Genomic DNA, 26,603 nt, shown 5'->3' with positions numbered 1-26,603 from the left:
CGGCGTTGCCGTGTCCTGCTGGGGAGCACCCCACCCAAGACGCTCTTGTTAAGCGGGGTGGCCTGTCGGCTCAGGAGGGCCATGGGCCCTGTGGGCCGACAGGCCAGTGGGCGCACTGCACCAGGCCTGCTCGCTATCCGACTGGGCCTGCAGGCTGGGGGCCAGGCCGGAATGTATGCAAATCTCGGGCGGAGCAGGGCCTGATGGGAGAAAGGACCTGTGCTGCAATGTGCCTCTTCTGCTGAGCTCTGCCTGCCGGAGCTTCCCCCTGAACGTGGGACAGGCAGCTCTGCAGGCGCTCGGGGCTTCCGGGAGGGCTGGGGCTGGGTCAGGGCCTGCCTTCTCACCCTCGCTTAGCGGGGATTCCAGAACAGGCCCAACCCCTGCCCTCTTGCTCGCAACTCATACTTACCTGGCAGGGGAGCATCTGTGATCAACAAGGCAGATCTCCCAGGGTGAGGCTCATCCATTGCACATCGGATTTGCTGACCCCTGCGATGTCCCCAAATGCGGGATACTCGACTGCATTATTTCTGGTAGTGGGGGACTGCGTTCGCGCTATCCCCTGATTTATTGGTCAAAGAAAGAAAAAGTTTAGTGTGCAGAGTCAGCTTGTTTACACACGGAGCCCCTGGTCTTGCAGCAGAGTTTCTTAAGTCACGTGTGTGAGTAGGTAGCCTCTGAATGTTGCTGCAGTCCAGAGGGCCAGCATTCACTGGAGGGGTCAAGTGCACAGGCGCCTAGCACCGATCGGGCACGATCGGGCGTTGCCTTCACGGCGTTGCCGTGTCCTGCTGGGGAGCACCCCACCCAAGACGCTCTTGTTAAGCGGGGTGGCCTGTCGGCTCAGGAGGGCCATGGGCCCTGGGGGCCGACAGGCCAGTGGGCGCACTGCACCAGGCCTGCTCGCTATCCGACTGGGCCTGCAGGCTGGGGGCCAGGCCGGAATGTATGCAAATCTCGGGCGGAGCAGGGCCTGATGGGAGAAAGGACCTGTGCTGCAATGTGCCTCTTCTGCTGAGCTCTGCCTGCCGGAGCTTCCCCCTGAACGTGGGACAGGCAGCTCTGCAGGCGCTCGGGGCTTCCGGGAGGGCTGGGGCTGGGTCAGGGCCTGCCTTCTCACCCTCGCTTAGCGGGGATTCCAGAACAGGCCCAACCCCTGCCCTCTTGCTCGCAACTCATACTTACCTGGCAGGGGAGCATCTGTGATCAACAAGGCAGATCTCCCAGGGTGAGGCTCATCCATTGCACATCGGATTTGCTGACCCCTGCGATGTCCCCAAATGCGGGATACTCGACTGCATTATTTCTGGTAGTGGGGGACTGCGTTCGCGCTATCCCCTGATTTATTGGTCAAAGAAAGAAAAAGTTTAGTGTGCAGAGTCAGCTTGTTTACACACGGAGCCCCTGGTCTTGCAGCAGAGTTTCTTAAGTCACGTGTGTGAGTAGGTAGCCTCTGAATGTTGCTGCAGTCCAGAGGGCCAGCATTCACTGGAGGGGTCAAGTGCACAGGCGCCTAGCACCGATCGGGCACGATCGGGCGTTGCCTTCACGGCGTTGCCGTGTCCTGCTGGGGAGCACCCCACCCAAGACGCTCTTGTTAAGCGGGGTGGCCTGTCGGCTCAGGAGGGCCATGGGCCCTGGGGGCCGACAGGCCAGTGGGCGCACTGCACCAGGCCTGCTCGCTATCCGACTGGGCCTGCAGGCTGGCGGCCAGGCCGGAATTTATGCAAATCTCGTGCGGAGCAGGGCCTGATGGGAGAAAGGACCTGTGCTGCAATGTGCCTCTTCTGCTGAGCTCTGCCTGCCGGAGCTTCCCCCTGAACGTGGGACAGGCAGCTCTGCAGGCGCTCGGGGCTTCCGGGAGGGCTAGGGCTGGGTCAGGGCCTGCCTTCTCACCCTCGCTTAGCGGGGATTCCAGAACAGGCCCAACCCCTGCCCTCTTGCTCGCAACTCATACTTACCTGGCAGGGGAGCATCTGTGATCAACAAGGCAGATCTCCCAGGGTGAGGCTCATCCATTGCACATCGGATTTGCTGACCCCTGCGATGTCCCCAAATGCGGGATACTCGACTGCATTATTTCTGGTAGTGGGGGACTGCGTTCGCGCTATCCCCTGATTTATTGGTCAAAGAAAGAAAAAGTTTAGTGTGCAGAGTCAGCTTGTTTACACACGGAGCCCCTGGTCTTGCAGCAGAGTTTCTTAAGTCACGTGTGTGAGTAGGTAGCCTCTGAATGTTGCTGCAGTCCAGAGGGCCAGCATTCACTGGAGGGGTCAAGTGCACAGGCGCCTAACCCCAGACTTGTGCGCCCCATGATATCAGGGGCCCCAGTAGTTCTTGAAGCCGCCCTGCCCCGCCCCGCCCGGGCTCTGTTATCACGGCCAGGCCCTCCAACCTTAAGAAGTCCCATCCAGCTCCTGGGGATTGGGGGGGGGGGGGTTCACTGGCTACCAGCTGCCGCCGGCCCCGTCCGAGCACCGATCGGGCACGATCGGGCGTTGCCTTCACGGCGTTGCCGTGTCCTGCTGGGGAGCACCCCACCCAAGACGCTCTTGTTAAGCGGGGTGGCCTGTCGGCTCAGGAGGGCCATGGGCCCTGGGGGCCGACAGGCCAGTGGGCGCACTGCACCAGGCCTGCTCGCTATCCGACTGGGCCTGCAGGCTGGGGGCCAGGCCGGAATGTATGCAAATCTCGGGCGGAGCAGGGCCTGATGGGAGAAAGGACCTGTGCTGCAATGTGCCTCTTCTGCTGAGCTCTGCCTGCCGGAGCTTCCCCCTGAACGTGGGACAGGCAGCTCTGCAGGCGCTCGGGGCTTCCGGGAGGGCTGGGGCTGGGTCAGGGCCTGCCTTCTCACCCTCGCTTAGCGGGGATTCCAGAACAGGCCCAACCCCTGCCCTCTTGCTCGCAACTCATACTTACCTGGCAGGGGAGCATCTGTGATCAACAAGGCAGATCTCCCAGGGTGAGGCTCATCCATTGCACATCGGATTTGCTGACCCCTGCGATGTCCCCAAATGCGGGATACTCGACTGCATTATTTCTGGTAGTGGGGGACTGCGTTCGCGCTATCCCCTGATTTATTGGTCAAAGAAAGAAAAAGTTTAGTGTGCAGAGTCAGCTTGTTTACACACGGAGCCCCTGGTCTTGCAGCAGAGTTTCTTAAGTCACGTGTGTGAGTAGGTAGCCTCTGAATGTTGCTGCAGTCCAGAGGGCCAGCATTCACTGGAGGGGTCAAGTGCACAGGCGCCTAGCACCGATCGGGCACGATCGGGCGTTGCCTTCACGGCGTTGCCGTGTCCTGCTGGGGAGCACCCCACCCAAGACGCTCTTGTTAAGCGGGGTGGCCTGTCGGCTCAGGAGGGCCATGGGCCCTGGGGGCCGACAGGCCAGTGGGCGCACTGCACCAGGCCTGCTCGCTATCCGACTGGGCCTGCAGGCTGGGGGCCAGGCCGGAATGTATGCAAATCTCGGGCGGAGCAGGGCCTGATGGGAGAAAGGACCTGTGCTGCAATGTGCCTCTTCTGCTGAGCTCTGCCTGCCGGAGCTTCCCCCTGAACGTGGGACAGGCAGCTCTGCAGGCGCTCGGGGCTTCCGGGAGGGCTGGGGCTGGGTCAGGGCCTGCCTTCTCACCCTCGCTTAGCGGGGATTCCAGAACAGGCCCAACCCCTGCCCTCTTGCTCGCAACTCATACTTACCTGGCAGGGGAGCATCTGTGATCAACAAGGCAGATCTCCCAGGGTGAGGCTCATCCATTGCACATCGGATTTGCTGACCCCTGCGATGTCCCCAAATGCGGGATACTCGACTGCATTATTTCTGGTAGTGGGGGACTGCGTTCGCGCTATCCCCTGATTTATTGGTCAAAGAAAGAAAAAGTTTAGTGTGCAGAGTCAGCTTGTTTGCACACGGAGCCCCTGGTCTTGCAGCAGAGTTTCTTAAGTCACGTGTGTGAGTAGGTAGCCTCTGAATGTTGCTGCAGTCCAGAGGGCCAGCATTCACTGGAGGGGTCAAGTGCACAGGCGCCTAGCACCGATCGGGCGTTGCCTTCACGGCGTTGCCGTGTCCTGCTGGGGAGCACCCCACCCAAGACGCTCTTGTTAAGCGGGGTGGCCTGTCGGCTCAGGAGGGCCATGGGCCCTGTGGGCCGACAGGCCAGTGGGCGCACTGCACCAGGCCTGCTCGCTATCCGACTGGGCCTGCAGGCTGGGGGCCAGGCCGGAATGTATGCAAATCTCGGGCGGAGCAGGGCCTGATGGGAGAAAGGACCTGTGCTGCAATGTGCCTCTTCTGCTGAGCTCTGCCTGCCGGAGCTTCCCCCTGAACGTGGGACAGGCAGCTCTGCAGGCGCTCGGGGCTTCCGGGAGGGCTGGGGCTGGGTCAGGGCCTGCCTTCTCACCCTCGCTTAGCGGGGATTCCAGAACAGGCCCAACCCCTGCCCTCTTGCTCGCAACTCATACTTACCTGGCAGGGGAGCATCTGTGATCAACAAGGCAGATCTCCCAGGGTGAGGCTCATCCATTGCACATCGGATTTGCTGACCCCTGCGATGTCCCCAAATGCGGGATACTCGACTGCATTATTTCTGGTAGTGGGGGACTGCGTTCGCGCTATCCCCTGATTTATTGGTCAAAGAAAGAAAAAGTTTAGTGTGCAGAGTCAGCTTGTTTACACACGGAGCCCCTGGTCTTGCAGCAGAGTTTCTTAAGTCACGTGTGTGAGTAGGTAGCCTCTGAATGTTGCTGCAGTCCAGAGGGCCAGCATTCACTGGAGGGGTCAAGTGCACAGGCGCCTAGCACCGATCGGGCACGATCGGGCGTTGCCTTCACGGCGTTGCCGTGTCCTGCTGGGGAGCACCCCACCCAAGACGCTCTTGTTAAGCGGGGTGGCCTGTCGGCTCAGGAGGGCCATGGGCCCTGGGGGCCGACAGGCCAGTGGGCGCACTGCACCAGGCCTGCTCGCTATCCGACTGGGCCTGCAGGCTGGGGGCCAGGCCGGAATGTATGCAAATCTCGGGCGGAGCAGGGCCTGATGGGAGAAAGGACCTGTGCTGCAATGTGCCTCTTCTGCTGAGCTCTGCCTGCCGGAGCTTCCCCCTGAACGTGGGACAGGCAGCTCTGCAGGCGCTCGGGGCTTCCGGGAGGGCTGGGGCTGGGTCAGGGCCTGCCTTCTCACCCTCGCTTAGCGGGGATTCCAGAACAGGCCCAACCCCTGCCCTCTTGCTCGCAACTCATACTTACCTGGCAGGGGAGCATCTGTGATCAACAAGGCAGATCTCCCAGGGTGAGGCTCATCCATTGCACATCGGATTTGCTGACCCCTGCGATGTCCCCAAATGCGGGATACTCGACTGCATTATTTCTGGTAGTGGGGGACTGTGTTCGCGCTATCCCCTGATTTATTGGTCAAAGAAAGAAAAAGTTTAGTGTGCAGAGTCAGCTTGTTTACACACGGAGCCCCTGGTCTTGCAGCAGAGTTTCTTAAGTCACGTGTGTGAGTAGGTAGCCTCTGAATGTTGCTGCAGTCCAGAGGGCCAGCATTCACTGGAGGGGTCAAGTGCACAGGCGCCTAGCACCGATCGGGCACGATCGGGCGTTGCCTTCACGGCGTTGCCGTGTCCTGCTGGGGAGCACCCCACCCAAGACGCTCTTGTTAAGCGGGGTGGCCTGTCGGCTCAGGAGGGCCATGGGCCCTGGGGGCCGACAGGCCAGTGGGCGCACTGCACCAGGCCTGCTCGCTATCCGACTGGGCCTGCAGGCTGGCGGCCAGGCCGGAATTTATGCAAATCTCGTGCGGAGCAGGGCCTGATGGGAGAAAGGACCTGTGCTGCAATGTGCCTCTTCTGCTGAGCTCTGCCTGCCGGAGCTTCCCCCTGAACGTGGGACAGGCAGCTCTGCAGGCGCTCGGGGCTTCCGGGAGGGCTAGGGCTGGGTCAGGGCCTGCCTTCTCACCCTCGCTTAGCGGGGATTCCAGAACAGGCCCAACCCCTGCCCTCTTGCTCGCAACTCATACTTACCTGGCAGGGGAGCATCTGTGATCAACAAGGCAGATCTCCCAGGGTGAGGCTCATCCATTGCACATCGGATTTGCTGACCCCTGCGATGTCCCCAAATGCGGGATACTCGACTGCATTATTTCTGGTAGTGGGGGACTGCGTTCGCGCTATCCCCTGATTTATTGGTCAAAGAAAGAAAAAGTTTAGTGTGCAGAGTCAGCTTGTTTACACACGGAGCCCCTGGTCTTGCAGCAGAGTTTCTTAAGTCACGTGTGTGAGTAGGTAGCCTCTGAATGTTGCTGCAGTCCAGAGGGCCAGCATTCACTGGAGGGGTCAAGTGCACAGGCGCCTAACCCCAGACTTGTGCGCCCCATGATATCAGGGGCCCCAGTAGTTCTTGAAGCCGCCCTGCCCCGCCCCGCCCGGGCTCTGTTATCACGGCCAGGCCCTCCAACCTTAAGAAGTCCCATCCAGCTCCTGGGGATTGGGGGGGGGGGGTTCACTGGCTACCAGCTGCCGCCGGCCCCGTCCGAGCACCGATCGGGCACGATCGGGCGTTGCCTTCACGGCGTTGCCGTGTCCTGCTGGGGAGCACCCCACCCAAGACGCTCTTGTTAAGCGGGGTGGCCTGTCGGCTCAGGAGGGCCATGGGCCCTGGGGGCCGACAGGCCAGTGGGCGCACTGCACCAGGCCTGCTCGCTATCCGACTGGGCCTGCAGGCTGGGGGCCAGGCCGGAATGTATGCAAATCTCGGGCGGAGCAGGGCCTGATGGGAGAAAGGACCTGTGCTGCAATGTGCCTCTTCTGCTGAGCTCTGCCTGCCGGAGCTTCCCCCTGAACGTGGGACAGGCAGCTCTGCAGGCGCTCGGGGCTTCCGGGAGGGCTGGGGCTGGGTCAGGGCCTGCCTTCTCACCCTCGCTTAGCGGGGATTCCAGAACAGGCCCAACCCCTGCCCTCTTGCTCGCAACTCATACTTACCTGGCAGGGGAGCATCTGTGATCAACAAGGCAGATCTCCCAGGGTGAGGCTCATCCATTGCACATCGGATTTGCTGACCCCTGCGATGTCCCCAAATGCGGGATACTCGACTGCATTATTTCTGGTAGTGGGGGACTGCGTTCGCGCTATCCCCTGATTTATTGGTCAAAGAAAGAAAAAGTTTAGTGTGCAGAGTCAGCTTGTTTACACACGGAGCCCCTGGTCTTGCAGCAGAGTTTCTTAAGTCACGTGTGTGAGTAGGTAGCCTCTGAATGTTGCTGCAGTCCAGAGGGCCAGCATTCACTGGAGGGGTCAAGTGCACAGGCGCCTAGCACCGATCGGGCACGATCGGGCGTTGCCTTCACGGCGTTGCCGTGTCCTGCTGGGGAGCACCCCACCCAAGACGCTCTTGTTAAGCGGGGTGGCCTGTCGGCTCAGGAGGGCCATGGGCCCTGGGGGCCGACAGGCCAGTGGGCGCACTGCACCAGGCCTGCTCGCTATCCGACTGGGCCTGCAGGCTGGGGGCCAGGCCGGAATGTATGCAAATCTCGGGCGGAGCAGGGCCTGATGGGAGAAAGGACCTGTGCTGCAATGTGCCTCTTCTGCTGAGCTCTGCCTGCCGGAGCTTCCCCCTGAACGTGGGACAGGCAGCTCTGCAGGCGCTCGGGGCTTCCGGGAGGGCTGGGGCTGGGTCAGGGCCTGCCTTCTCACCCTCGCTTAGCGGGGATTCCAGAACAGGCCCAACCCCTGCCCTCTTGCTCGCAACTCATACTTACCTGGCAGGGGAGCATCTGTGATCAACAAGGCAGATCTCCCAGGGTGAGGCTCATCCATTGCACATCGGATTTGCTGACCCCTGCGATGTCCCCAAATGCGGGATACTCGACTGCATTATTTCTGGTAGTGGGGGACTGCGTTCGCGCTATCCCCTGATTTATTGGTCAAAGAAAGAAAAAGTTTAGTGTGCAGAGTCAGCTTGTTTACACACGGAGCCCCTGGTCTTGCAGCAGAGTTTCTTAAGTCACGTGTGTGAGTAGGTAGCCTCTGAATGTTGCTGCAGTCCAGAGGGCCAGCATTCACTGGAGGGGTCAAGTGCACAGGCGCCTAGCACCGATCGGGCACGATCGGGCGTTGCCTTCACGGCGTTGCCGTGTCCTGCTGGGGAGCACCCCACCCAAGACGCTCTTGTTAAGCGGGGTGGCCTGTCGGCTCAGGAGGGCCATGGGCCCTGGGGGCCGACAGGCCAGTGGGCGCACTGCACCAGGCCTGCTCGCTATCCGACTGGGCCTGCAGGCTGGGGGCCAGGCCGGAATGTATGCAAATCTCGGGCGGAGCAGGGCCTGATGGGAGAAAGGACCTGTGCTGCAATGTGCCTCTTCTGCTGAGCTCTGCCTGCCGGAGCTTCCCCCTGAACGTGGGACAGGCAGCTCTGCAGGCGCTCGGGGCTTCCGGGAGGGCTGGGGCTGGGTCAGGGCCTGCCTTCTCACCCTCGCTTAGCGGGGATTCCAGAACAGGCCCAACCCCTGCCCTCTTGCTCGCAACTCATACTTACCTGGCAGGGGAGCATCTGTGATCAACAAGGCAGATCTCCCAGGGTGAGGCTCATCCATTGCACATCGGATTTGCTGACCCCTGCGATGTCCCCAAATGCGGGATACTCGACTGCATTATTTCTGGTAGTGGGGGACTGCGTTCGCGCTATCCCCTGATTTATTGGTCAAAGAAAGAAAAAGTTTAGTGTGCAGAGTCAGCTTGTTTACACACGGAGCCCCTGGTCTTGCAGCAGAGTTTCTTAAGTCACGTGTGTGAGTAGGTAGCCTCTGAATGTTGCTGCAGTCCAGAGGGCCAGCATTCACTGGAGGGGTCAAGTGCACAGGCGCCTAGCACCGATCGGGCACGATCGGGCGTTGCCTTCACGGCGTTGCCGTGTCCTGCTGGGGAGCACCCCACCCAAGACGCTCTTGTTAAGCGGGGTGGCCTGTCGGCTCAGGAGGGCCATGGGCCCTGGGGGCCGACAGGCCAGTGGGCGCACTGCACCAGGCCTGCTCGCTATCCGACTGGGCCTGCAGGCTGGGGGCCAGGCCGGAATGTATGCAAATCTCGGGCGGAGCAGGGCCTGATGGGAGAAAGGACCTGTGCTGCAATGTGCCTCTTCTGCTGAGCTCTGCCTGCCGGAGCTTCCCCCTGAACGTGGGACAGGCAGCTCTGCAGGCGCTCGGGGCTTCCGGGAGGGCTGGGGCTGGGTCAGGGCCTGCCTTCTCACCCTCGCTTAGCGGGGATTCCAGAACAGGCCCAACCCCTGCCCTCTTGCTCGCAACTCATACTTACCTGGCAGGGGAGCATCTGTGATCAACAAGGCAGATCTCCCAGGGTGAGGCTCATCCATTGCACATCGGATTTGCTGACCCCTGCGATGTCCCCAAATGCGGGATACTCGACTGCATTATTTCTGGTAGTGGGGGACTGCGTTCGCGCTATCCCCTGATTTATTGGTCAAAGAAAGAAAAAGTTTAGTGTGCAGAGTCAGCTTGTTTACACACGGAGCCCCTGGTCTTGCAGCAGAGTTTCTTAAGTCACGTGTGTGAGTAGGTAGCCTCTGAATGTTGCTGCAGTCCAGAGGGCCAGCATTCACTGGAGGGGTCAAGTGCACAGGCGCCTAGCACCGATCGGGCACGATCGGGCGTTGCCTTCACGGCGTTGCCGTGTCCTGCTGGGGAGCACCCCACCCAAGACGCTCTTGTTAAGCGGGGTGGCCTGTCGGCTCAGGAGGGCCATGGGCCCTGGGGGCCGACAGGCCAGTGGGCGCACTGCACCAGGCCTGCTCGCTATCCGACTGGGCCTGCAGGCTGGGGGCCAGGCCGGAATGTATGCAAATCTCGGGCGGAGCAGGGCCTGATGGGAGAAAGGACCTGTGCTGCAATGTGCCTCTTCTGCTGAGCTCTGCCTGCCGGAGCTTCCCCCTGAACGTGGGACAGGCAGCTCTGCAGGCGCTCGGGGCTTCCGGGAGGGCTGGGGCTGGGTCAGGGCCTGCCTTCTCACCCTCGCTTAGCGGGGATTCCAGAACAGGCCCAACCCCTGCCCTCTTGCTCGCAACTCATACTTACCTGGCAGGGGAGCATCTGTGATCAACAAGGCAGATCTCCCAGGGTGAGGCTCATCCATTGCACATCGGATTTGCTGACCCCTGCGATGTCCCCAAATGCGGGATACTCGACTGCATTATTTCTGGTAGTGGGGGACTGCGTTCGCGCTATCCCCTGATTTATTGGTCAAAGAAAGAAAAAGTTTAGTGTGCAGAGTCAGCTTGTTTACACACGGAGCCCCTGGTCTTGCAGCAGAGTTTCTTAAGTCACGTGTGTGAGTAGGTAGCCTCTGAATGTTGCTGCAGTCCAGAGGGCCAGCATTCACTGGAGGGGTCAAGTGCACAGGCGCCTAGCACCGATCGGGCACGATCGGGCGTTGCCTTCACGGCGTTGCCGTGTCCTGCTGGGGAGCACCCCACCCAAGACGCTCTTGTTAAGCGGGGTGGCCTGTCGGCTCAGGAGGGCCATGGGCCCTGGGGGCCGACAGGCCAGTGGGCGCACTGCACCAGGCCTGCTCGCTATCCGACTGGGCCTGCAGGCTGGCGGCCAGGCCGGAATTTATGCAAATCTCGTGCGGAGCAGGGCCTGATGGGAGAAAGGACCTGTGCTGCAATGTGCCTCTTCTGCTGAGCTCTGCCTGCCGGAGCTTCCCCCTGAACGTGGGACAGGCAGCTCTGCAGGCGCTCGGGGCTTCCGGGAGGGCTAGGGCTGGGTCAGGGCCTGCCTTCTCACCCTCGCTTAGCGGGGATTCCAGAACAGGCCCAACCCCTGCCCTCTTGCTCGCAACTCATACTTACCTGGCAGGGGAGCATCTGTGATCAACAAGGCAGATCTCCCAGGGTGAGGCTCATCCATTGCACATCGGATTTGCTGACCCCTGCGATGTCCCCAAATGCGGGATACTCGACTGCATTATTTCTGGTAGTGGGGGACTGCGTTCGCGCTATCCCCTGATTTATTGGTCAAAGAAAGAAAAAGTTTAGTGTGCAGAGTCAGCTTGTTTACACACGGAGCCCCTGGTCTTGCAGCAGAGTTTCTTAAGTCACGTGTGTGAGTAGGTAGCCTCTGAATGTTGCTGCAGTCCAGAGGGCCAGCATTCACTGGAGGGGTCAAGTGCACAGGCGCCTAACCCCAGACTTGTGCGCCCCATGATATCAGGGGCCCCAGTAGTTCTTGAAGCCGCCCTGCCCCGCCCCGCCCGGGCTCTGTTATCACGGCCAGGCCCTCCAACCTTAAGAAGTCCCATCCAGCTCCTGGGGATTGGGGGGGGGGGGGTTCACTGGCTACCAGCTGCCGCCGGCCCCGTCCGAGCACCGATCGGGCACGATCGGGCGTTGCCTTCACGGCGTTGCCGTGTCCTGCTGGGGAGCACCCCACCCAAGACGCTCTTGTTAAGCGGGGTGGCCTGTCGGCTCAGGAGGGCCATGGGCCCTGGGGGCCGACAGGCCAGTGGGCGCACTGCACCAGGCCTGCTCGCTATCCGACTGGGCCTGCAGGCTGGGGGCCAGGCCGGAATGTATGCAAATCTCGGGCGGAGCAGGGCCTGATGGGAGAAAGGACCTGTGCTGCAATGTGCCTCTTCTGCTGAGCTCTGCCTGCCGGAGCTTCCCCCTGAACGTGGGACAGGCAGCTCTGCAGGCGCTCGGGGCTTCCGGGAGGGCTGGGGCTGGGTCAGGGCCTGCCTTCTCACCCTCGCTTAGCGGGGATTCCAGAACAGGCCCAACCCCTGCCCTCTTGCTCGCAACTCATACTTACCTGGCAGGGGAGCATCTGTGATCAACAAGGCAGATCTCCCAGGGTGAGGCTCATCCATTGCACATCGGATTTGCTGACCCCTGCGATGTCCCCAAATGCGGGATACTCGACTGCATTATTTCTGGTAGTGGGGGACTGCGTTCGCGCTATCCCCTGATTTATTGGTCAAAGAAAGAAAAAGTTTAGTGTGCAGAGTCAGCTTGTTTACACACGGAGCCCCTGGTCTTGCAGCAGAGTTTCTTAAGTCACGTGTGTGAGTAGGTAGCCTCTGAATGTTGCTGCAGTCCAGAGGGCCAGCATTCACTGGAGGGGTCAAGTGCACAGGCGCCTAGCACCGATCGGGCACGATCGGGCGTTGCCTTCACGGCGTTGCCGTGTCCTGCTGGGGAGCACCCCACCCAAGACGCTCTTGTTAAGCGGGGTGGCCTGTCGGCTCAGGAGGGCCATGGGCCCTGGGGGCCGACAGGCCAGTGGGCGCACTGCACCAGGCCTGCTCGCTATCCGACTGGGCCTGCAGGCTGGGGGCCAGGCCGGAATGTATGCAAATCTCGGGCGGAGCAGGGCCTGATGGGAGAAAGGACCTGTGCTGCAATGTGCCTCTTCTGCTGAGCTCTGCCTGCCGGAGCTTCCCCCTGAACGTGGGACAGGCAGCTCTGCAGGCGCTCGGGGCTTCCGGGAGGGCTGGGGCTGGGTCAGGGCCTGCCTTCTCACCCTCGCTTAGCGGGGATTCCAGAACAGGCCCAACCCCTGCCCTCTTGCTCGCAACTCATACTTACCTGGCAGGGGAGCATCTGTGATCAACAAGGCAGATCTCCCAGGGTGAGGCTCATCCATTGCACATCGGATTTGCTGACCCCTGCGATGTCCCCAAATGCGGGATACTCGACTGCATTATTTCTGGTAGTGGGGGACTGCGTTCGCGCTATCCCCTGATTTATTGGTCAAAGAAAGAAAAAGTTTAGTGTGCAGAGTCAGCTTGTTTACACACGGAGCCCCTGGTCTTGCAGCAGAGTTTCTTAAGTCACGTGTGTGAGTAGGTAGCCTCTGAATGTTGCTGCAGTCCAGAGGGCCAGCATTCACTGGAGGGGTCAAGTGCACAGGCGCCTAGCACCGATCGGGCACGATCGGGCGTTGCCTTCACGGCGTTGCCGTGTCCTGCTGGGGAGCACCCCACCCAAGACGCTCTTGTTAAGCGGGGTGGCCTGTCGGCTCAGGAGGGCCATGGGCCCTGGGGGCCGACAGGCCAGTGGGCGCACTGCACCAGGCCTGCTCGCTATCCGACTGGGCCTGCAGGCTGGGGGCCAGGCCGGAATGTATGCAAATCTCGGGCGGAGCAGGGCCTGATGGGAGAAAGGACCTGTGCTGCAATGTGCCTCTTCTGCTGAGCTCTGCCTGCCGGAGCTTCCCCCTGAACGTGGGACAGGCAGCTCTGCAGGCGCTCGGGGCTTCCGGGAGGGCTGGGGCTGGGTCAGGGCCTGCCTTCTCACCCTCGCTTAGCGGGGATTCCAGAACAGGCCCAACCCCTGCCCTCTTGCTCGCAACTCATACTTACCTGGCAGGGGAGCATCTGTGATCAACAAGGCAGATCTCCCAGGGTGAGGCTCATCCATTGCACATCGGATTTGCTGACCCCTGCGATGTCCCCAAATGCGGGATACTCGACTGCATTATTTCTGGTAGTGGGGGACTGCGTTCGCGCTATCCCCTGATTTATTGGTCAAAGAAAGAAAAAGTTTAGTGTGCAGAGTCAGCTTGTTTACACACGGAGCCCCTGGTCTTGCAGCAGAGTTTCTTAAGTCACGTGTGTGAGTAGGTAGCCTCTGAATGTTGCTGCAGTCCAGAGGGCCAGCATTCACTGGAGGGGTCAAGTGCACAGGCGCCTAGCACCGATCGGGCACGATCGGGCGTTGCCTTCACGGCGTTGCCGTGTCCTGCTGGGGAGCACCCCACCCAAGACGCTCTTGTTAAGCGGGGTGGCCTGTCGGCTCAGGAGGGCCATGGGCCCTGGGGGCCGACAGGCCAGTGGGCGCACTGCACCAGGCCTGCTCGCTATCCGACTGGGCCTGCAGGCTGGGGGCCAGGCCGGAATGTATGCAAATCTCGGGCGGAGCAGGGCCTGATGGGAGAAAGGACCTGTGCTGCAATGTGCCTCTTCTGCTGAGCTCTGCCTGCCGGAGCTTCCCCCTGAACGTGGGACAGGCAGCTCTGCAGGCGCTCGGGGCTTCCGGGAGGGCTGGGGCTGGGTCAGGGCCTGCCTTCTCACCCTCGCTTAGCGGGGATTCCAGAACAGGCCCAACCCCTGCCCTCTTGCTCGCAACTCATACTTACCTGGCAGGGGAGCATCTGTGATCAACAAGGCAGATCTCCCAGGGTGAGGCTCATCCATTGCACATCGGATTTGCTGACCCCTGCGATGTCCCCAAATGCGGGATACTCGACTGCATTATTTCTGGTAGTGGGGGACTGCGTTCGCGCTATCCCCTGATTTATTGGTCAAAGAAAGAAAAAGTTTAGTGTGCAGAGTCAGCTTGTTTACACACGGAGCCCCTGGTCTTGCAGCAGAGTTTCTTAAGTCACGTGTGTGAGTAGGTAGCCTCTGAATGTTGCTGCAGTCCAGAGGGCCAGCATTCACTGGAGGGGTCAAGTGCACAGGCGCCTAGCACCGATCGGGCACGATCGGGCGTTGCCTTCACGGCGTTGCCGTGTCCTGCTGGGGAGCACCCCACCCAAGACGCTCTTGTTAAGCGGGGTGGCCTGTCGGCTCAGGAGGGCCATGGGCCCTGTGGGCCGACAGGCCAGTGGGCGCACTGCACCAGGCCTGCTCGCTATCCGACTGGGCCTGCAGGCTGGGGGCCAGGCCGGAATGTATGCAAATCTCGGGCGGAGCAGGGCCTGATGGGAGAAAGGACCTGTGCTGCAATGTGCCTCTTCTGCTGAGCTCTGCCTGCCGGAGCTTCCCCCTGAACGTGGGACAGGCAGCTCTGCAGGCGCTCGGGGCTTCCGGGAGGGCTGGGGCTGGGTCAGGGCCTGCCTTCTCACCCTCGCTTAGCGGGGATTCCAGAACAGGCCCAACCCCTGCCCTCTTGCTCGCAACTCATACTTACCTGGCAGGGGAGCATCTGTGATCAACAAGGCAGATCTCCCAGGGTGAGGCTCATCCATTGCACATCGGATTTGCTGACCCCTGCGATGTCCCCAAATGCGGGATACTCGACTGCATTATTTCTGGTAGTGGGGGACTGCGTTCGCGCTATCCCCTGATTTATTGGTCAAAGAAAGAAAAAGTTTAGTGTGCAGAGTCAGCTTGTTTACACACGGAGCCCCTGGTCTTGCAGCAGAGTTTCTTAAGTCACGTGTGTGAGTAGGTAGCCTCTGAATGTTGCTGCAGTCCAGAGGGCCAGCATTCACTGGAGGGGTCAAGTGCACAGGCGCCTAGCACCGATCGGGCACGATCGGGCGTTGCCTTCACGGCGTTGCCGTGTCCTGCTGGGGAGCACCCCACCCAAGACGCTCTTGTTAAGCGGGGTGGCCTGTCGGCTCAGGAGGGCCATGGGCCCTGGGGGCCGACAGGCCAGTGGGCGCACTGCACCAGGCCTGCTCGCTATCCGACTGGGCCTGCAGGCTGGGGGCCAGGCCGGAATGTATGCAAATCTCGGGCGGAGCAGGGCCTGATGGGAGAAAGGACCTGTGCTGCAATGTGCCTCTTCTGCTGAGCTCTGCCTGCCGGAGCTTCCCCCTGAACGTGGGACAGGCAGCTCTGCAGGCGCTCGGGGCTTCCGGGAGGGCTGGGGCTGGGTCAGGGCCTGCCTTCTCACCCTCGCTTAGCGGGGATTCCAGAACAGGCCCAACCCCTGCCCTCTTGCTCGCAACTCATACTTACCTGGCAGGGGAGCATCTGTGATCAACAAGGCAGATCTCCCAGGGTGAGGCTCATCCATTGCACATCGGATTTGCTGACCCCTGCGATGTCCCCAAATGCGGGATACTCGACTGCATTATTTCTGGTAGTGGGGGACTGCGTTCGCGCTATCCCCTGATTTATTGGTCAAAGAAAGAAAAAGTTTAGTGTGCAGAGTCAGCTTGTTTACACACGGAGCCCCTGGTCTTGCAGCAGAGTTTCTTAAGTCACGTGTGTGAGTAGGTAGCCTCTGAATGTTGCTGCAGTCCAGAGGGCCAGCATTCACTGGAGGGGTCAAGTGCACAGGCGCCTAGCACCGATCGGGCACGATCGGGCGTTGCCTTCACGGCGTTGCCGTGTCCTGCTGGGGAGCACCCCACCCAAGACGCTCTTGTTAAGCGGGGTGGCCTGTCGGCTCAGGAGGGCCATGGGCCCTGGGGGCCGACAGGCCAGTGGGCGCACTGCACCAGGCCTGCTCGCTATCCGACTGGGCCTGCAGGCTGGCGGCCAGGCCGGAATTTATGCAAATCTCGTGCGGAGCAGGGCCTGATGGGAGAAAGGACCTGTGCTGCAATGTGCCTCTTCTGCTGAGCTCTGCCTGCCGGAGCTTCCCCCTGAACGTGGGACAGGCAGCTCTGCAGGCGCTCGGGGCTTCCGGGAGGGCTAGGGCTGGGTCAGGGCCTGCCTTCTCACCCTCGCTTAGCGGGGATTCCAGAACAGGCCCAACCCCTGCCCTCTTGCTCGCAACTCATACTTACCTGGCAGGGGAGCATCTGTGATCAACAAGGCAGATCTCCCAGGGTGAGGCTCATCCATTGCACATCGGATTTGCTGACCCCTGCGATGTCCCCAAATGCGGGATACTCGACTGCATTATTTCTGGTAGTGGGGGACTGCGTTCGCGCTATCCCCTGATTTATTGGTCAAAGAAAGAAAAAGTTTAGTGTGCAGAGTCAGCTTGTTTACACACGGAGCCCCTGGTCTTGCAGCAGAGTTTCTTAAGTCACGTGTGTGAGTAGGTAGCCTCTGAATGTTGCTGCAGTCCAGAGGGCCAGCATTCACTGGAGGGGTCAAGTGCACAGGCGCCTAACCCCAGACTTGTGCGCCCCATGATATCAGGGGCCCCAGTAGTTCTTGAAGCCGCCCTGCCCCGCCCCGCCCGGGCTCTGTTATCACGGCCAGGCCCTCCAACCTTAAGAAGTCCCATCCAGCTCCTGGGGATTGGGGGGGGGGGGGGTTCACTGGCTACCAGCTGCCGCCGGCCCCGTCCGAGCACCGATCGGGCACGATCGGGCGTTGCCTTCACGGCGTTGCCGTGTCCTGCTGGGGAGCACCCCACCCAAGACGCTCTTGTTAAGCGGGGTGGCCTGTCGGCTCAGGAGGGCCATGGGCCCTGGGGGCCGACAGGCCAGTGGGCGCACTGCACCAGGCCTGCTCGCTATCCGACTGGGCCTGCAGGCTGGGGGCCAGGCCGGAATGTATGCAAATCTCGGGCGGAGCAGGGCCTGATGGGAGAAAGGACCTGTGCTGCAATGTGCCTCTTCTGCTGAGCTCTGCCTGCCGGAGCTTCCCCCTGAACGTGGGACAGGCAGCTCTGCAGGCGCTCGGGGCTTCCGGGAGGGCTGGGGCTGGGTCAGGGCCTGCCTTCTCACCCTCGCTTAGCGGGGATTCCAGAACAGGCCCAACCCCTGCCCTCTTGCTCGCAACTCATACTTACCTGGCAGGGGAGCATCTGTGATCAACAAGGCAGATCTCCCAGGGTGAGGCTTATCCATTGCACATCGGATTTGCTGACCCCTGCGATGTCCCCAAATGCGGGATACTCGACTGCATTATTTCTGGTAGTGGGGGACTGCGTTCGCGCTATCCCCTGATTTATTGGTCAAAGAAAGAAAAAGTTTAGTGTGCAGAGTCAGCTTGTTTACACACGGAGCCCCTGGTCTTGCAGCAGAGTTTCTTAAGTCACGTGTGTGAGTAGGTAGCCTCTGAATGTTGCTGCAGTCCAGAGGGCCAGCATTCACTGGAGGGGTCAAGTGCACAGGCGCCTAGCACCGATCGGGCACGATCGGGCGTTGCCTTCACGGCGTTGCCGTGTCCTGCTGGGGAGCACCCCACCCAAGACGCTCTTGTTAAGCGGGGTGGCCTGTCGGCTCAGGAGGGCCATGGGCCCTGGGGGCCGACAGGCCAGTGGGCGCACTGCACCAGGCCTGCTCGCTATCCGACTGGGCCTGCAGGCTGGGGGCCAGGCCGGAATGTATGCAAATCTCGGGCGGAGCAGGGCCTGATGGGAGAAAGGACCTGTGCTGCAATGTGCCTCTTCTGCTGAGCTCTGCCTGCCGGAGCTTCCCCCTGAACGTGGGACAGGCAGCTCTGCAGGCGCTCGGGGCTTCCGGGAGGGCTGGGGCTGGGTCAGGGCCTGCCTTCTCACCCTCGCTTAGCGGGGATTCCAGAACAGGCCCAACCCCTGCCCTCTTGCTCGCAACTCATACTTACCTGGCAGGGGAGCATCTGTGATCAACAAGGCAGATCTCCCAGGGTGAGGCTCATCCATTGCACATCGGATTTGCTGACCCCTGCGATGTCCCCAAATGCGGGATACTCGACTGCATTATTTCTGGTAGTGGGGCACTGCGTTCGCGCTATCCCCTGATTTATTGGTCAAAGAAAGAAAAAGTTTAGTGTGCAGAGTCAGCTTGTTTACACACGGAGCCCCTGGTCTTGCAGCAGAGTTTCTTAAGTCACGTGTGTGAGTAGGTAGCCTCTGAATGTTGCTGCAGTCCAGAGGGCCAGCATTCACTGGAGGGGTCAAGTGCACAGGCGCCTAGCACCGATCGGGCACGATCGGGCGTTGCCTTCACGGCGTTGCCGTGTCCTGCTGGGGAGCACCCCACCCAAGACGCTCTTGTTAAGCGGGGTGGCCTGTCGGCTCAGGAGGGCCATGGGCCCTGGGGGCCGACAGGCCAGTGGGCGCACTGCACCAGGCCTGCTCGCTATCCGACTGGGCCTGCAGGCTGGGGGCCAGGCCGGAATGTATGCAAATCTCGGGCGGAGCAGGGCCTGATGGGAGAAAGGACCTGTGCTGCAATGTGCCTCTTCTGCTGAGCTCTGCCTGCCGGAGCTTCCCCCTGAACGTGGGACAGGCAGCTCTGCAGGCGCTCGGGGCTTCCGGGAGGGCTGGGGCTGGGTCAGGGCCTGCCTTCTCACCCTCGCTTAGCGGGGATTCCAGAACAGGCCCAACCCCTGCCCTCTTGCTCGCAACTCATACTTACCTGGCAGGGGAGCATCTGTGATCAACAAGGCAGATCTCCCAGGGTGAGGCTCATCCATTGCACATCGGATTTGCTGACCCCTGCCATGTCCCCAAATGCGGGATACTCGACTGCATTATTTCTGGTAGTGGGGGACTGCGTTCGCGCTATCCCCTGATTTATTGGTCAAAGAAAGAAAAAGTTTAGTGTGCAGAGTCAGCTTGTTTACACACGGAGCCCCTGGTCTTGCAGCAGAGTTTCTTAAGTCACGTGTGTGAGTAGGTAGCCTCTGAATGTTGCTGCAGTCCAGAGGGCCAGCATTCACTGGAGGGGTCAAGTGCACAGGCGCCTAGCACCGATCGGGCACGATCGGGCGTTGCCTTCACGGCGTTGCCGTGTCCTGCTGGGGAGCACCCCACCCAAGACGCTCTTGTTAAGCGGGGTGGCCTGTCGGCTCAGGAGGGCCATGGGCCCTGGGGGCCGACAGGCCAGTGGGCGCACTGCACCAGGCCTGCTCGCTATCCGACTGGGCCTGCAGGCTGGGGGCCAGGCCGGAATGTATGCAAATCTCGGGCGGAGCAGGGCCTGATGGGAGAAAGGACCTGTGCTGCAATGTGCCTCTTCTGCTGAGCTCTGCCTGCCGGAGCTTCCCCCTGAACGTGGGACAGGCAGCTCTGCAGGCGCTCGGGGCTTCCGGGAGGGCTGGGGCTGGGTCAGGGCCTGCCTTCTCACCCTCGCTTAGCGGGGATTCCAGAACAGGCCCAACCCCTGCCCTCTTGCTCGCAACTCATACTTACCTGGCAGGGGAGCATCTGTGATCAACAAGGCAGATCTCCCAGGGTGAGGCTCATCCATTGCACATCGGATTTGCTGACCCCTGCGATGTCCCCAAATGCGGGATACTCGACTGCATTATTTCTGGTAGTGGGGGACTGCGTTCGCGCTATCCCCTGATTTATTGGTCAAAGAAAGAAAAAGTTTAGTGTGCAGAGTCAGCTTGTTTACACACGGAGCCCCTGGTCTTGCAGCAGAGTTTCTTAAGTCACGTGTGTGAGTAGGTAGCCTCTGAATGTTGCTGCAGTCCAGAGGGCCAGCATTCACTGGAGGGGTCAAGTGCACAGGCGCCTAGCACCGATCGGGCACGATCGGGCGTTGCCTTCACGGCGTTGCCGTGTCCTGCTGGGGAGCACCCCACCCAAGACGCTCTTGTTAAGCGGGGTGGCCTGTCGGCTCAGGAGGGCCATGGGCCCTGGGGGCCGACAGGCCAGTGGGCGCACTGCACCAGGCCTGCTCGCTATCCGACTGGGCCTGCAGGCTGGGGGCCAGGCCGGAATGTATGCAAATCTCGGGCGGAGCAGGGCCTGATGGGAGAAAGGACCTGTGCTGCAATGTGCCTCTTCTGCTGAGCTCTGCCTGCCGGAGCTTCCCCCTGAACGTGGGACAGGCAGCTCTGCAGGCGCTCGGGGCTTCCGGGAGGGCTGGGGCTGGGTCAGGGCCTGCCTTCTCACCCTCGCTTAGCGGGGATTCCAGAACAGGCCCAACCCCTGCCCTCTTGCTCGCAACTCATACTTACCTGGCAGGGGAGCATCTGTGATCAACAAGGCAGATCTCCCAGGGTGAGGCTCATCCATTGCACATCGGATTTGCTGACCCCTGCGATGTCCCCAAATGCGGGATACTCGACTGCATTATTTCTGGTAGTGGGGGACTGCGTTCGCGCTATCCCCTGATTTATTGGTCAAAGAAAGAAAAAGTTTAGTGTGCAGAGTCAGCTTGTTTACACACGGAGCCCCTGGTCTTGCAGCAGAGTTTCTTAAGTCACGTGTGTGAGTAGGTAGCCTCTGAATGTTGCTGCAGTCCAGAGGGCCAGCATTCACTGGAGGGGTCAAGTGCACAGGCGCCTAGCACCGATCGGGCACGATCGGGCGTTGCCTTCACGGCGTTGCCGTGTCCTGCTGGGGAGCACCCCACCCAAGACGCTCTTGTTAAGCGGGGTGGCCTGTCGGCTCAGGAGGGCCATGGGCCCTGGGGGCCGACAGGCCAGTGGGCGCACTGCACCAGGCCTGCTCGCTATCCGACTGGGCCTGCAGGCTGGGGGCCAGGCCGGAATGTATGCAAATCTCGGGCGGAGCAGGGCCTGATGGGAGAAAGGACCTGTGCTGCAATGTGCCTCTTCTGCTGAGCTCTGCCTGCCGGAGCTTCCCCCTGAACGTGGGACAGGCAGCTCTGCAGGCGCTCGGGGCTTCCGGGAGGGCTGGGGCTGGGTCAGGGCCTGCCTTCTCACCCTCGCTTAGCGGGGATTCCAGAACAGGCCCAACCCCTGCCCTCTTGCTCGCAACTCATACTTACCTGGCAGGGGAGCATCTGTGATCAACAAGGCAGATCTCCCAGGGTGAGGCTCATCCATTGCACATCGGATTTGCTGACCCCTGCGATGTCCCCAAATGCGGGATACTCGACTGCATTATTTCTGGTAGTGGGGGACTGCGTTCGCGCTATCCCCTGATTTATTGGTCAAAGAAAGAAAAAGTTTAGTGTGCAGAGTCAGCTTGTTTACACACGGAGCCCCTGGTCTTGCAGCAGAGTTTCTTAAGTCACGTGTGTGAGTAGGTAGCCTCTGAATGTTGCTGCAGTCCAGAGGGCCAGCATTCACTGGAGGGGTCAAGTGCACAGGCGCCTAGCACCGATCGGGCACGATCGGGCGTTGCCTTCACGGCGTTGCCGTGTCCTGCTGGGGAGCACCCCACCCAAGACGCTCTTGTTAAGCGGGGTGGCCTGTCGGCTCAGGAGGGCCATGGGCCCTGTGGGCCGACAGGCCAGTGGGCGCACTGCACCAGGCCTGCTCGCTATCCGACTGGGCCTGCAGGCTGGGGGCCAGGCCGGAATGTATGCAAATCTCGGGCGGAGCAGGGCCTGATGGGAGAAAGGACCTGTGCTGCAATGTGCCTCTTCTGCTGAGCTCTGCCTGCCGGAGCTTCCCCCTGAACGTGGGACAGGCAGCTCTGCAGGCGCTCGGGGCTTCCGGGAGGGCTGGGGCTGGGTCAGGGCCTGCCTTCTCACCCTCGCTTAGCGGGGATTCCAGAACAGGCCCAACCCCTGCCCTCTTGCTCGCAACTCATACTTACCTGGCAGGGGAGCATCTGTGATCAACAAGGCAGATCTCCCAGGGTGAGGCTCATCCATTGCACATCGGATTTGCTGACCCCTGCGATGTCCCCAAATGCGGGATACTCGACTGCATTATTTCTGGTAGTGGGGGACTGCGTTCGCGCTATCCCCTGATTTATTGGTCAAAGAAAGAAAAAGTTTAGTGTGCAGAGTCAGCTTGTTTACACACGGAGCCCCTGGTCTTGCAGCAGAGTTTCTTAAGTCACGTGTGTGAGTAGGTAGCCTCTGAATGTTGCTGCAGTCCAGAGGGCCAGCATTCACTGGAGGGGTCAAGTGCACAGGCGCCTAGCACCGATCGGGCACGATCGGGCGTTGCCTTCACGGCGTTGCCGTGTCCTGCTGGGGAGCACCCCACCCAAGACGCTCTTGTTAAGCGGGGTGGCCTGTCGGCTCAGGAGGGCCATGGGCCCTGGGGGCCGACAGGCCAGTGGGCGCACTGCACCAGGCCTGCTCGCTATCCGACTGGGCCTGCAGGCTGGGGGCCAGGCCGGAATGTATGCAAATCTCGGGCGGAGCAGGGCCTGATGGGAGAAAGGACCTGTGCTGCAATGTGCCTCTTCTGCTGAGCTCTGCCTGCCGGAGCTTCCCCCTGAACGTGGGACAGGCAGCTCTGCAGGCGCTCGGGGCTTCCGGGAGGGCTGGGGCTGGGTCAGGGCCTGCCTTCTCACCCTCGCTTAGCGGGGATTCCAGAACAGGCCCAACCCCTGCCCTCTTGCTCGCAACTCATACTTACCTGGCAGGGGAGCATCTGTGATCAACAAGGCAGATCTCCCAGGGTGAGGCTCATCCATTGCACATCGGATTTGCTGACCCCTGCGATGTCCCCAAATGCGGGATACTCGACTGCATTATTTCTGGTAGTGGGGGACTGCGTTCGCGCTATCCCCTGATTTATTGGTCAAAGAAAGAAAAAGTTTAGTGTGCAGAGTCAGCTTGTTTACACACGGAGCCCCTGGTCTTGCAGCAGAGTTTCTTAAGTCACGTGTGTGAGTAGGTAGCCTCTGAATGTTGCTGCAGTCCAGAGGGCCAGCATTCACTGGAGGGGTCAAGTGCACAGGCGCCTAGCACCGATCGGGCACGATCGGGCGTTGCCTTCACGGCGTTGCCGTGTCCTGCTGGGGAGCACCCCACCCAAGACGCTCTTGTTAAGCGGGGTGGCCTGTCGGCTCAGGAGGGCCATGGGCCCTGGGGGCCGACAGGCCAGTGGGCGCACTGCACCAGGCCTGCTCGCTATCCGACTGGGCCTGCAGGCTGGCGGCCAGGCCGGAATTTATGCAAATCTCGTGCGGAGCAGGGCCTGATGGGAGAAAGGACCTGTGCTGCAATGTGCCTCTTCTGCTGAGCTCTGCCTGCCGGAGCTTCCCCCTGAACGTGGGACAGGCAGCTCTGCAGGCGCTCGGGGCTTCCGGGAGGGCTAGGGCTGGGTCAGGGCCTGCCTTCTCACCCTCGCTTAGCGGGGATTCCAGAACAGGCCCAACCCCTGCCCTCTTGCTCGCAACTCATACTTACCTGGCAGGGGAGCATCTGTGATCAACAAGGCAGATCTCCCAGGGTGAGGCTCATCCATTGCACATCGGATTTGCTGACCCCTGCGATGTCCCCAAATGCGGGATACTCGACTGCATTATTTCTGGTAGTGGGGGACTGCGTTCGCGCTATCCCCTGATTTATTGGTCAAAGAAAGAAAAAGTTTAGTGTGCAGAGTCAGCTTGTTTACACACGGAGCCCCTGGTCTTGCAGCAGAGTTTCTTAAGTCACGTGTGTGAGTAGGTAGCCTCTGAATGTTGCTGCAGTCCAGAGGGCCAGCATTCACTGGAGGGGTCAAGTGCACAGGCGCCTAACCCCAGACTTGTGCGCCCCATGATATCAGGGGCCCCAGTAGTTCTTGAAGCCGCCCTGCCCCGCCCCGCCCGGGCTCTGTTATCACGGCCAGGCCCTCCAACCTTAAGAAGTCCCATCCAGCTCCTGGGGATTGGGGGGGGGGGGGGTTCACTGGCTACCAGCTGCCGCCGGCCCCGTCCGAGCACCGATCGGGCACGATCGGGCGTTGCCTTCACGGCGTTGCCGTGTCCTGCTGGGGAGCACCCCACCCAAGACGCTCTTGTTAAGCGGGGTGGCCTGTCGGCTCAGGAGGGCCATGGGCCCTGGGGGCCGACAGGCCAGTGGGCGCACTGCACCAGGCCTGCTCGCTATCCGACTGGGCCTGCAGGCTGGGGGCCAGGCCGGAATGTATGCAAATCTCGGGCGGAGCAGGGCCTGATGGGAGAAAGGACCTGTGCTGCAATGTGCCTCTTCTGCTGAGCTCTGCCTGCCGGAGCTTCCCCCTGAACGTGGGACAGGCAGCTCTGCAGGCGCTCGGGGCTTCCGGGAGGGCTGGGGCTGGGTCAGGGCCTGCCTTCTCACCCTCGCTTAGCGGGGATTCCAGAACAGGCCCAACCCCTGCCCTCTTGCTCGCAACTCATACTTACCTGGCAGGGGAGCATCTGTGATCAACAAGGCAGATCTCCCAGGGTGAGGCTTATCCATTGCACATCGGATTTGCTGACCCCTGCGATGTCCCCAAATGCGGGATACTCGACTGCATTATTTCTGGTAGTGGGGGACTGCGTTCGCGCTATCCCCTGATTTATTGGTCAAAGAAAGAAAAAGTTTAGTGTGCAGAGTCAGCTTGTTTACACACGGAGCCCCTGGTCTTGCAGCAGAGTTTCTTAAGTCACGTGTGTGAGTAGGTAGCCTCTGAATGTTGCTGCAGTCCAGAGGGCCAGCATTCACTGGAGGGGTCAAGTGCACAGGCGCCTAGCACCGATCGGGCACGATCGGGCGTTGCCTTCACGGCGTTGCCGTGTCCTGCTGGGGAGCACCCCACCCAAGACGCTCTTGTTAAGCGGGGTGGCCTGTCGGCTCAGGAGGGCCATGGGCCCTGGGGGCCGACAGGCCAGTGGGCGCACTGCACCAGGCCTGCTCGCTATCCGACTGGGCCTGCAGGCTGGGGGCCAGGCCGGAATGTATGCAAATCTCGGGCGGAGCAGGGCCTGATGGGAGAAAGGACCTGTGCTGCAATGTGCCTCTTCTGCTGAGCTCTGCCTGCCGGAGCTTCCCCCTGAACGTGGGACAGGCAGCTCTGCAGGCGCTCGGGGCTTCCGGGAGGGCTGGGGCTGGGTCAGGGCCTGCCTTCTCACCCTCGCTTAGCGGGGATTCCAGAACAGGCCCAACCCCTGCCCTCTTGCTCGCAACTCATACTTACCTGGCAGGGGAGCATCTGTGATCAACAAGGCAGATCTCCCAGGGTGAGGCTCATCCATTGCACATCGGATTTGCTGACCCCTGCGATGTCCCCAAATGCGGGATACTCGACTGCATTATTTCTGGTAGTGGGGCACTGCGTTCGCGCTATCCCCTGATTTATTGGTCAAAGAAAGAAAAAGTTTAGTGTGCAGAGTCAGCTTGTTTACACACGGAGCCCCTGGTCTTGCAGCAGAGTTTCTTAAGTCACGTGTGTGAGTAGGTAGCCTCTGAATGTTGCTGCAGTCCAGAGGGCCAGCATTCACTGGAGGGGTCAAGTGCACAGGCGCCTAGCACCGATCGGGCACGATCGGGCGTTGCCTTCACGGCGTTGCCGTGTCCTGCTGGGGAGCACCCCACCCAAGACGCTCTTGTTAAGCGGGGTGGCCTGTCGGCTCAGGAGGGCCATGGGCCCTGGGGGCCGACAGGCCAGTGGGCGCACTGCACCAGGCCTGCTCGCTATCCGACTGGGCCTGCAGGCTGGGGGCCAGGCCGGAATGTATGCAAATCTCGGGCGGAGCAGGGCCTGATGGGAGAAAGGACCTGTGCTGCAATGTGCCTCTTCTGCTGAGCTCTGCCTGCCGGAGCTTCCCCCTGAACGTGGGACAGGCAGCTCTGCAGGCGCTCGGGGCTTCCGGGAGGGCTGGGGCTGGGTCAGGGCCTGCCTTCTCACCCTCGCTTAGCGGGGATTCCAGAACAGGCCCAACCCCTGCCCTCTTGCTCGCAACTCATACTTACCTGGCAGGGGAGCATCTGTGATCAACAAGGCAGATCTCCCAGGGTGAGGCTCATCCATTGCACATCGGATTTGCTGACCCCTGCCATGTCCCCAAATGCGGGATACTCGACTGCATTATTTCTGGTAGTGGGGGACTGCGTTCGCGCTATCCCCTGATTTATTGGTCAAAGAAAGAAAAAGTTTAGTGTGCAGAGTCAGCTTGTTTACACACGGAGCCCCTGGTCTTGCAGCAGAGTTTCTTAAGTCACGTGTGTGAGTAGGTAGCCTCTGAATGTTGCTGCAGTCCAGAGGGCCAGCATTCACTGGAGGGGTCAAGTGCACAGGCGCCTAGCACCGATCGGGCACGATCGGGCGTTGCCTTCACGGCGTTGCCGTGTCCTGCTGGGGAGCACCCCACCCAAGACGCTCTTGTTAAGCGGGGTGGCCTGTCGGCTCAGGAGGGCCATGGGCCCTGGGG

The 26,603-nt window shown here is 60.9% G+C and overlaps 33 non-coding genes across 33 annotated transcripts; all 33 read left to right on the top strand.

The window, feature by feature from the left end:
• The first annotated feature begins 404 nt into the window (after positions 1-404).
• Positions 405-568, top strand: LOC138499181 (U1 spliceosomal RNA). Its single transcript, XR_011279209.1, has one exon. It is a non-coding gene; the product is annotated as a U1 spliceosomal RNA (small nuclear RNA).
• A 612-nt stretch (positions 569-1,180) lies between these two features.
• On the top strand, positions 1,181-1,344 carry LOC138499180 (U1 spliceosomal RNA). Its single transcript, XR_011279208.1, has one exon. It is a non-coding gene; the product is annotated as a U1 spliceosomal RNA (small nuclear RNA).
• A 612-nt stretch (positions 1,345-1,956) lies between these two features.
• Positions 1,957-2,120, top strand: LOC138499179 (U1 spliceosomal RNA). Its single transcript, XR_011279207.1, has one exon. It is a non-coding gene; the product is annotated as a U1 spliceosomal RNA (small nuclear RNA).
• A 794-nt stretch (positions 2,121-2,914) lies between these two features.
• LOC138499178 (U1 spliceosomal RNA) lies at positions 2,915-3,078 on the top strand. Its single transcript, XR_011279206.1, has one exon. It is a non-coding gene; the product is annotated as a U1 spliceosomal RNA (small nuclear RNA).
• Positions 3,079-3,690: 612 nt separating this feature from the next.
• LOC138499177 (U1 spliceosomal RNA) lies at positions 3,691-3,854 on the top strand. Its single transcript, XR_011279205.1, has one exon. It is a non-coding gene; the product is annotated as a U1 spliceosomal RNA (small nuclear RNA).
• A 602-nt stretch (positions 3,855-4,456) lies between these two features.
• LOC138499176 (U1 spliceosomal RNA) lies at positions 4,457-4,620 on the top strand. Its single transcript, XR_011279204.1, has one exon. It is a non-coding gene; the product is annotated as a U1 spliceosomal RNA (small nuclear RNA).
• Positions 4,621-5,232: 612 nt separating this feature from the next.
• On the top strand, positions 5,233-5,396 carry LOC138498912 (U1 spliceosomal RNA). Its single transcript, XR_011279005.1, has one exon. It is a non-coding gene; the product is annotated as a U1 spliceosomal RNA (small nuclear RNA).
• A 612-nt stretch (positions 5,397-6,008) lies between these two features.
• On the top strand, positions 6,009-6,172 carry LOC138499174 (U1 spliceosomal RNA). Its single transcript, XR_011279202.1, has one exon. It is a non-coding gene; the product is annotated as a U1 spliceosomal RNA (small nuclear RNA).
• A 793-nt stretch (positions 6,173-6,965) lies between these two features.
• LOC138499173 (U1 spliceosomal RNA) lies at positions 6,966-7,129 on the top strand. The gene has a single exon (XR_011279201.1). It is a non-coding gene; the product is annotated as a U1 spliceosomal RNA (small nuclear RNA).
• Positions 7,130-7,741: 612 nt separating this feature from the next.
• On the top strand, positions 7,742-7,905 carry LOC138499171 (U1 spliceosomal RNA). Its single transcript, XR_011279200.1, has one exon. It is a non-coding gene; the product is annotated as a U1 spliceosomal RNA (small nuclear RNA).
• A 612-nt stretch (positions 7,906-8,517) lies between these two features.
• LOC138499170 (U1 spliceosomal RNA) lies at positions 8,518-8,681 on the top strand. Its single transcript, XR_011279199.1, has one exon. It is a non-coding gene; the product is annotated as a U1 spliceosomal RNA (small nuclear RNA).
• Positions 8,682-9,293: 612 nt separating this feature from the next.
• On the top strand, positions 9,294-9,457 carry LOC138499169 (U1 spliceosomal RNA). The gene has a single exon (XR_011279198.1). It is a non-coding gene; the product is annotated as a U1 spliceosomal RNA (small nuclear RNA).
• Positions 9,458-10,069: 612 nt separating this feature from the next.
• On the top strand, positions 10,070-10,233 carry LOC138499168 (U1 spliceosomal RNA). The gene has a single exon (XR_011279197.1). It is a non-coding gene; the product is annotated as a U1 spliceosomal RNA (small nuclear RNA).
• A 612-nt stretch (positions 10,234-10,845) lies between these two features.
• On the top strand, positions 10,846-11,009 carry LOC138499167 (U1 spliceosomal RNA). Its single transcript, XR_011279196.1, has one exon. It is a non-coding gene; the product is annotated as a U1 spliceosomal RNA (small nuclear RNA).
• Positions 11,010-11,803: 794 nt separating this feature from the next.
• Positions 11,804-11,967, top strand: LOC138499166 (U1 spliceosomal RNA). Its single transcript, XR_011279195.1, has one exon. It is a non-coding gene; the product is annotated as a U1 spliceosomal RNA (small nuclear RNA).
• Positions 11,968-12,579: 612 nt separating this feature from the next.
• On the top strand, positions 12,580-12,743 carry LOC138499165 (U1 spliceosomal RNA). The gene has a single exon (XR_011279194.1). It is a non-coding gene; the product is annotated as a U1 spliceosomal RNA (small nuclear RNA).
• A 612-nt stretch (positions 12,744-13,355) lies between these two features.
• LOC138499164 (U1 spliceosomal RNA) lies at positions 13,356-13,519 on the top strand. The gene has a single exon (XR_011279193.1). It is a non-coding gene; the product is annotated as a U1 spliceosomal RNA (small nuclear RNA).
• A 612-nt stretch (positions 13,520-14,131) lies between these two features.
• Positions 14,132-14,295, top strand: LOC138499162 (U1 spliceosomal RNA). Its single transcript, XR_011279191.1, has one exon. It is a non-coding gene; the product is annotated as a U1 spliceosomal RNA (small nuclear RNA).
• A 612-nt stretch (positions 14,296-14,907) lies between these two features.
• Positions 14,908-15,071, top strand: LOC138499160 (U1 spliceosomal RNA). The gene has a single exon (XR_011279190.1). It is a non-coding gene; the product is annotated as a U1 spliceosomal RNA (small nuclear RNA).
• A 612-nt stretch (positions 15,072-15,683) lies between these two features.
• Positions 15,684-15,847, top strand: LOC138499159 (U1 spliceosomal RNA). Its single transcript, XR_011279189.1, has one exon. It is a non-coding gene; the product is annotated as a U1 spliceosomal RNA (small nuclear RNA).
• Positions 15,848-16,459: 612 nt separating this feature from the next.
• Positions 16,460-16,623, top strand: LOC138499158 (U1 spliceosomal RNA). Its single transcript, XR_011279188.1, has one exon. It is a non-coding gene; the product is annotated as a U1 spliceosomal RNA (small nuclear RNA).
• A 795-nt stretch (positions 16,624-17,418) lies between these two features.
• LOC138499055 (U1 spliceosomal RNA) lies at positions 17,419-17,582 on the top strand. Its single transcript, XR_011279102.1, has one exon. It is a non-coding gene; the product is annotated as a U1 spliceosomal RNA (small nuclear RNA).
• A 612-nt stretch (positions 17,583-18,194) lies between these two features.
• On the top strand, positions 18,195-18,358 carry LOC138498932 (U1 spliceosomal RNA). Its single transcript, XR_011279023.1, has one exon. It is a non-coding gene; the product is annotated as a U1 spliceosomal RNA (small nuclear RNA).
• A 612-nt stretch (positions 18,359-18,970) lies between these two features.
• Positions 18,971-19,134, top strand: LOC138498938 (U1 spliceosomal RNA). Its single transcript, XR_011279029.1, has one exon. It is a non-coding gene; the product is annotated as a U1 spliceosomal RNA (small nuclear RNA).
• A 612-nt stretch (positions 19,135-19,746) lies between these two features.
• LOC138499157 (U1 spliceosomal RNA) lies at positions 19,747-19,910 on the top strand. Its single transcript, XR_011279187.1, has one exon. It is a non-coding gene; the product is annotated as a U1 spliceosomal RNA (small nuclear RNA).
• Positions 19,911-20,522: 612 nt separating this feature from the next.
• Positions 20,523-20,686, top strand: LOC138499155 (U1 spliceosomal RNA). Its single transcript, XR_011279186.1, has one exon. It is a non-coding gene; the product is annotated as a U1 spliceosomal RNA (small nuclear RNA).
• Positions 20,687-21,298: 612 nt separating this feature from the next.
• On the top strand, positions 21,299-21,462 carry LOC138499154 (U1 spliceosomal RNA). Its single transcript, XR_011279185.1, has one exon. It is a non-coding gene; the product is annotated as a U1 spliceosomal RNA (small nuclear RNA).
• Positions 21,463-22,074: 612 nt separating this feature from the next.
• Positions 22,075-22,238, top strand: LOC138499153 (U1 spliceosomal RNA). The gene has a single exon (XR_011279184.1). It is a non-coding gene; the product is annotated as a U1 spliceosomal RNA (small nuclear RNA).
• Positions 22,239-22,850: 612 nt separating this feature from the next.
• On the top strand, positions 22,851-23,014 carry LOC138499152 (U1 spliceosomal RNA). The gene has a single exon (XR_011279183.1). It is a non-coding gene; the product is annotated as a U1 spliceosomal RNA (small nuclear RNA).
• A 612-nt stretch (positions 23,015-23,626) lies between these two features.
• On the top strand, positions 23,627-23,790 carry LOC138499151 (U1 spliceosomal RNA). Its single transcript, XR_011279182.1, has one exon. It is a non-coding gene; the product is annotated as a U1 spliceosomal RNA (small nuclear RNA).
• A 795-nt stretch (positions 23,791-24,585) lies between these two features.
• Positions 24,586-24,749, top strand: LOC138499043 (U1 spliceosomal RNA). The gene has a single exon (XR_011279094.1). It is a non-coding gene; the product is annotated as a U1 spliceosomal RNA (small nuclear RNA).
• Positions 24,750-25,361: 612 nt separating this feature from the next.
• Positions 25,362-25,525, top strand: LOC138498931 (U1 spliceosomal RNA). Its single transcript, XR_011279022.1, has one exon. It is a non-coding gene; the product is annotated as a U1 spliceosomal RNA (small nuclear RNA).
• A 612-nt stretch (positions 25,526-26,137) lies between these two features.
• LOC138498937 (U1 spliceosomal RNA) lies at positions 26,138-26,301 on the top strand. Its single transcript, XR_011279028.1, has one exon. It is a non-coding gene; the product is annotated as a U1 spliceosomal RNA (small nuclear RNA).
• Positions 26,302-26,603: the final 302 nt, after the last annotated feature.

The sequence above is a fragment of the Ambystoma mexicanum genome, chromosome 5q (assembly GCF_040938575.1).
Source record: "Ambystoma mexicanum isolate Mex_15411 chromosome 5q, UKY_AmexF1_1, whole genome shotgun sequence".
NCBI classification, from domain to species: Eukaryota; Metazoa; Chordata; class Amphibia; order Caudata; family Ambystomatidae; genus Ambystoma; species Ambystoma mexicanum.
Note: the sequence above shows the minus strand (reverse complement) of the source record. Positions and strands in the feature narration are given on the sequence as shown.